The sequence below is a fragment of the Conger conger genome, chromosome 7, assembly GCF_963514075.1.
Source record: "Conger conger chromosome 7, fConCon1.1, whole genome shotgun sequence".
NCBI classification, from domain to species: Eukaryota; Metazoa; Chordata; class Actinopteri; order Anguilliformes; family Congridae; genus Conger; species Conger conger.
Genome location: NC_083766.1, coordinates 15360492 through 15368540, shown reverse-complemented (window position 1 = coordinate 15368540; position 8049 = coordinate 15360492).

Sequence of the window (8049 nt, the reverse complement as noted above, 5' to 3'; positions counted from 1 at the left end):
TGACTGACCCAGAGGCTGTTGCAAAGTGGTTTAGATCTTCTGCAGCAATTCCACACTGCAATACAAGGAATAAATAAATAAATACAGATCCTATTGAAAATAAATTAAATCCGTGCCAGGTTTCTGAAAACAAAGTACATTTTATTGATTTTTTTAAGGTTGCTGAACCTTATTTTTCTATATTCTTTGTCTTGGAAATAAATAAATACTGTACACTGTACAAAGACATCACTGATGAAATATGTATGCTCTGTAACAGTGAGTCATGTAAGAGGGAGTAGAAGTTCTTGCTTTGAAGGGGGGACAGAAAAGTTCAAATACCAGAAGCTACCAGAGCCTTGATGCATGTGTTGACCTTTCACTCTGTGTCCGTTTGAAACCATGTCAGTTACAGATGTGGCAGATGGGGAGAGGTGGATCCACAGGTTGATCATTTATACATCAGGCTTTCCAAAAAAATACTTCTGCAAAGGATGCACTGATGTTTTATTACTCAAAGTAAAGATTAGGAGTACCTACCTTCTACTACTTGCTCATAGAAGGAACATTTAAGGGGTTGGAATGTCCTAAAGATGGCAGACCACGATCAAATTCCAACATCCATCCAACATCCATCCTTCATTTTCCATCTAGACTCTACCCATATTAGGTCAACTAATTGTTTTTATAAATGTCTCAATTAGAAACTCAATTGGACAAACAAGTGTCAGTGGGGACCCCTGGGGGATAACCATCAAAATACAAGTTAATCCCTACAGGTCACAGGGTGGAGACTGGTGACCCTAATCATGGTTAGTCACCAATGTTTTGACATTTAAATCATTGTTAGACCTCTCCTGCAAACCAACGCTTGGTGCAGACACTGGTCTGTGATCAGATGTCTGGGAACTTGTGGGCAGCAGTGAGGCATGATGGTTAGGGAACGGGGCTGGAAGTGATGAGGTTGTCGGTTCAATTCTCAGTATGACATTACTGCTATATGCTTGAACAAGATACTGAACCAGAATTGCTCCAGTAAATATCAAACAATATCAATGGATTGTATGTCATGACTGCAAGTCGGACTGATTACAAGTGTCAGCTGAATGCCTTCCAAGTAAATCAGTGGTCCTCACTCCTGGTCCAGGAGAGCCGCAGGCTGTGCTGGTTATTGTCTTTGACTTTATATCAGCAGCCAATTCAGACCCAAGAAGACCACTTATGTAAATATAAACCAAGTAAATATAGCCCTAAGTCTGCAGACTTTGATTATGTCTGCTTATTTTAAGGACTGGACTGCATTTATACTAACTATAAAGAACTAGAAACCTTTGTGTTCCCCCTCATGCACAGGTCTGCGAGTGCACACAATTTATAAAAAGACATTTGGGCATTATACATGCAGCCTGCTTTTGATGTACCAATTTGTCCATAATTACAAGGCAAGCAAAACACACCAGCTTTTACTAGCTGACAACATTGCACTAACTTCACAGCATAGTGCATTGCTGGATCCAGACAAATTATTTCTGCCTTTAAAAAAAAGAGACTTGTCCCCACTGAACCTTAATGACACAGAACATGATAGCATCACCATTTCAAACTGCATACATTATGGCTTAAGGCAAACATTTCCTCATTGTTAGAAAGTTTCTATAGACATTTAAGGAGATTAAAGACCAGTATTGCAGCATACTTTAATGCAGTCTGAGCAGCTTCCTTGTGCAAAAATAATGGTAAGTTCACAGATGGCCATCAGCAGCTGAAAAAACACGATGCCATGATGTGAGGTTCATTCGCCCTTACATTCAGTTAGATATGCTCTTTTCCAGAGTGACTTACAACGTAGGAGAAACAAGAGTTCAATGGGCTATAGTGCCAGATCTGGCAAACAAAAACACTAGTGCAAGTTAATGCTACACTACAAAATAAAATAAAAATTCTGGAAACAGAGTACATCCATAAGCCATAAGAGAAACATAAAACCAAAACCATAAGAAATACCATAACATGAATTAAGACAAATGTGCTGGTAGTAACCAGAGTTGTTTAGAACATTGTTATATAACTTTCCAAACCGGGATACAAGCTCTAATGTCTCCACTAAGCCAAACTGCAAGCTCATCATTACTGGAAAGTGGAGAAAATAAACCAATAATCACACACATCACTACAAAAGGATACTACTATGACAATGTCGGAAACGAACTCACCACTAAACCGTCAAAATCACGCGGCAGTTTAAAATGACGATTTGCCCTTCACTATTGATGAACTGCATCCAGCCTTCCACTTGATTTCCCTTATAGCTTCTCTGAATCGACGGGTTTTAATATGTAGCCAGTGGCCCCATATACTCCTCCCATATGATAGTGGGACGTTTTAGCCTACGCACGTTCTTACAGGTCGATTGAGCAGGCGCAGACACATATTTACCGTCGTACTATTTCACCTGCATGGACGGATGCAGCACCGATTTTTAGACTGGCGGAAATACACACCGTTAGCATGATGCATAGTTAAGGCCGGCTGTAATAGATTCCCGTCACGATTTTTGTCTGATTGTCAAAACCAATAAGCCCCAATCTGCTCACGTTTTGTCTGATTATGTAGGCTGATGTATTCGATACAGGCTTTTTATTTATTTAGTTATTTATTTTCAAGCTCAGCAGTAAAACACCTGCTTCAATTAAGTAAGGGCGTCAATCACGGTATGTTAAATCAGGTGTTTTTAATGCTTGACAACAACAAAAACCCACATTCAGTGGCTGCGTCCAAATCTGAATAATGTTGTCTTCTAAACGTACTCGCACTCCATTAATTTTCTATGGAGCCTTGCGGTGCGTGATGTTCGCGGTCAGGCGAGTGCTGTGCACGTTTGACGGTTCTCCATTTGCATTAGTCATCTGCCCATGCAAATGAATTGCATCCAACCCAGTTCGCCTACCTCACAAAACCAGGATCAAACCTAGGCGCTGCAGAGAAACTATGAATCAAGATTTAGCAAGTGTAGCTATTGCTTATTTTACTGGATTGTTTAGGAGGAATAAGAAAAAGTTAATAAATGGTCTGCCAAATTGTTCTGTTTTGCAAAAACAAACATATGCAGTACTATCCAATCAGGTGCCGATAGTGTTATGTGGTAGATTACGCTCCTCTTAATATTGATCCTATGGAGCCATCTATCAGACAGAACCCAGTTACAGATTTAGTGATAACATATGGTTGTCTGGATGGGTCAATTGCAGAGTAACTGGAGTTTAAACCTCAAGACCAGCATTATTCAACTCCACATCCTGCAGGCCACAGTATCTGCAGGCATTTGCTCATACCTTTGGCTACACCACCTGATTTGACTTATCAGCTTATCTGAACCAAGCTGGTAAAATTATCAGTGAAATCAGGTGGTGTAGTGCATGGCAGGTGAAAATACCTGCAGACACTGTGGCTCGCAGGACATGGAGTTGAGTAGCGCTGCTCTAGACCACAGATTGGCATTTCAACTGGAGCAGATATCTAAAGCTGTGGCCTAAGATTTAGCTATTCCAGTTGAAATGCAGACCTGTGGTCTAGAGCAGCGCTACTGAACTCCACGTCCTGTGTCTGTATGCATTTGCTTCAACCGTGCACTGCACCACCTGTTTTCACTAATTAGCAGGTATTTGAACCAAGCAGGTTAAATAATTAGTGAAATCAGGTGGTGTAGCGCACAGTAGGAGCAAATACCTGCATACACTGCGGCCTGCAGGATGTGGAGTTCAGTAGCAGTGGTCTAGAAGTTTAAACTCCTGGAACATTGACAGTGTGGCCTTTTCTCTCTCATGCCAATACAGAGAGACTAATGCAGACTTTTATCACTTGCAGGCTAGACAATTTATTTTAAGATTGTTTTATTGGTTTATGCATCTCTTCATCAAATTATTTATTTATTTAATAATGTCTACTTATTTCTTGAAGTAAATTCAGGGGAATCACATCTAGCTGGTGCTAGATTCTAAATCTAGGTTTTGCGTATATACAGTAGGCTATATTTAGTGACCTTCTAAATAAATATTAATTTATTCAAGAATATGATATGATATACTTTGCTGAACCCTGTGGGGTAATTTGATCCATCCTAGTTGCTTAAGGATAGTGGGCAGCCACTGTGCAGTGCCCTAGGGGCAATGTGGGGCCTTGCTCACGGGCCCAACAGCTGTGCAGATTGTGGCTACAGATTGTGGCTATATATATATATATATATATATATATATATATATATATATATATATATATATACAATGATTTGCATCATGAACAATAAAGCAGCTGAAAGTTTACAACTCTGTTTTGCCTGTGGCACATTAAATGAGTCTGCTTCTGTATGCATGCAAAATAGATTTCATTTCGCTGTATATATCACACACGCACACTAATTCAAATCTATTCATATAAATAAATATATTAAATGACAGCGAAATGAAATCTATTTTGCATGCATACAGAAGCAGACTCATTTAATGTGCCACAGGCAAAACAGAGTTGTAAACTTTCAGCTGCTTTATTGTTCATGATGCAAATCATTGTAATGTGACTCAGAAGACTAAATTGCCTATATTAAATTATTTTGGAGAAAAAACCCTCCTCTGCATATTTCCATTACAGACACAGTAATAAAATAAAACACATTTTACAACTGTAATCAATATGTTCAATGATCTGCAAGGAATTGTGTTCCTTGCTAATCAGATCAAGTTCCATTAAACCATAATCAGTGTACATACATGGCAGCACATTGCATATTATTCAAATCTAATTGTGTCGCCAATAACAAATGTTGTATTAACACTGTATATAATACTTAATCATATTTTACTTGTTATTTCAGTTCACTGCTGCACATTGAGCACCGGGCAGAGAGGAAGGCATTTTTAAATTCATCATACTCAATCAAGATTGCATTCTTCCTTCTTTGGTGTCTATTTAGCCCCAGGTCAGAACAAATAAGGTTCAATTTCCGTAAGAAAACATTACTCTTCATTGAAGGAATATGGTTGTGATGTAGCCTCCTAGTGTATTGTGTATTGAGAAGAATTAGCAGCCCTTTGCCAGTTTTTCAGCAGTAGTACAAACATGTCATCTTGCTCTTTTTCTGAGATACAAAACTGACTCCAATTCAATGCATATGATACTAGTTTGCCGTATAATGCTGAATTATATGAAGTGCATCATATTTTATTATTTGTATTTTATTAATTGATGAATTTCAAAGGTCAAGGCCAAGGTAATATCCCCAATAAGATGCATTACAATTCTTTTTTAATTCAACTATAGGACACAAAAGCTGGCCTTAACCGTTTTGCTCACTTCATTTTAATTGATTGAACACTTGTTTTTTCTAATGTACATTCTAATGAAGAATTGTCACATGGAATGTGAATTAGTGTCTGGGTTATTATAACCCCTGGTACAACAATATAAGAAGAAATAGGTGGGATATATAGAAATCAGGGAGCCTTAAACCCTCTCCTCCAACAGAATTTGGAAGAATTTAGTACAATTTCTGCCCACTGGTACACATCATCTGATCATCTGCTGCCATACACATTGAAGTACCTCCTACATTAAATTGGGCATGTACACATTATGTAGCGCATTGATTTCATGTATCAGTGAAACTCATGTAAGTAGCCCATTGAGATGTATAAGTTATCATATATGTCCCTTCTACTTGCTTTAGTGCCAACAAAGGTTCAAACAAATCATTTTGAGAATATCCTGTCCCAAATCTCAAGGCATAATACAACACACCCAACATCTAATTATACCTACTTAGTCAGGAATGTTGAATTGGTAAACATTGGCTTTGAGCCACTGTCTGTTTTTAGATTGATGATCTGGCACTGTATCGCTCCATTGCAAGGGGAAAAGGATTCAAAAGCTTATAAATAACCACTACTGTTGCTGAACAACAGACAAACCAAGAAAAAAAAACTAGTTTCTAGTAAAGACAATTTAAAACCTACAGTCAACTGTTAGCTATTTTAATCTACATTATTAAATCCCAGCAACATCCAAATGTTCATTGTTATTTATGGATATAGTGTTTTTTAAACAATTATGTAATGAAGAATATTTTTTATTTTGTCCATGTAAGATTTGTATTATACTGAAGATAAAAGGTCTTATCATTCAGCTTAGCTCCTATAGAAAAAATAGTTACTAACCCTATTAGAAATACTCTTTTACTTTATCCACGTAGTGTATTTTAGTTATGTTGCCACTCTGGTGCCTTCATAGTATCCAATTATATCCAAGTATAAGCAATAGCATAATTATCACTGGTATCCAAGATGTGTAATTCTGAAATAAACTGTCATCATTTGCTGCAAAACAACTAAACGAGTTCATGCTTCAGATGTCCTTCAGATGTAACATTGATGCATGAGTGTTGTCTATCAGAGGTTTTACACAAACAGATGGGGGGATGGGGATGTTATTTCTTCAGATAGGCCTACTTGTTTAACATGATGGAAATATTGTTGCTAAAAGCCTCTCGGCTGGTCATGTCATGTCATAAAACTACTCTTGTCTGATTACTCTGTGCACATATTTGAAATAAATCCAAATGAATCCATTTGTACTCATATAGCACATTTTGCAAATAACTTGTCACAATATGCTGCACTGCATACCCTGGTCTAAACCCCCACAAAGCAAGGGAGAGGTGACAATGGCAAGGATATCCTCTTTGAATGCTGCAGAGGAAAAAAAACTTCCTCTAAAAGATAAATTGGGATGAACTGGAAAGATAAATCAGAAACCTGCAGAGAAAATAACAAAAATGAGGACAAAATTTGACCAGTTCATAATATCGAAATATGTACCAGCTGCGACACAGTGAAGGAACAGATTTACAACTTGTTTTCGATCATCACAGCATCGACCAGTGTGAACAAAGATTATGGCTCCATACAATTCCAATTTAAATTACAACAGTATTTTGCTGTCAATTGGTCTAACAACATAATTGGAAAAAGATAGAGATGCTTCTGGTAACATAGGCCAGCATAATGCATTCCAAAAGAAGCTTCTGTCCCATATCCCTGATATCTAAACACTGTAGTATTGTACACTGAGTACAAGTTTTTGAGGATGTGGAATCAAACCGAAGGCCTGCAGTTTTATAGCTCAGCCTTGGCAAGCTCTGACAGGTCATAAATAACCCATGGCCACCCAGTGCAGATTTAAATAGAATCCCTGGTGATGATGCAGAATGGCTCTGAGTCCATGTACACAGTTGAATGTTCAGTGTTAAATCACAGAGTCAGTGGGACTCACATGTAGGCTACTCTGTTTTAATTGAAGTAAAACTGGAGATTTTGACTGAGAGGGAAAAAGCTACTTGGCACCCTTTGTCTAAATGTATATATAAATATCTATAGTAAATATTAATTTATTTTGTTCTCTATTTCCTCCTCCTGCGGCTGCTGTAATTAATTAAAAGTCTTTGGAAGGAAACAACCACCAAAGATATTAGCACTTATACTTGCTGTATAAGTATGTACTAAACCTGGCCTTATGTTGTTACTGTTAGCAATTTTAGTAATCTGGCAGACTAATACATCCGCCACAATCATCCGTCTTCATACCTTTCATCCTGTTTCATGACAGAAAACATCATTCTTTTACTTAATTTGATTTCATCGAGTCTTGGTACTTTTTAAACTGGTATATTTCCTAATGAACAGAGAGTTAAATGATAAAATTTTGTAAGTATGTTCAAAAGCTATATTTACAACTTGCCTTGTTTTAATAAAAGCCAAAGGTTTGCATTTTTCATCCGATAATCGTCCTGTAGAAAAGGTCTATATTTTGTGTAGACTAACCGCATATAGCAACATTAATATGTAATGAATGCCTGTGAATAAATGGATCAGAGCGAGTGCTAAATAGGACCCAATAAGTGCATGGTACACATGGTTACATTAAATTATTGTGGCGCATGCATTTATAATAGTTGGAATAGTGTTCCAACATGCCCCGTCTGTACTAGTACTCCTGCATGGCTCACAGTCTCTGCTTGCTAGT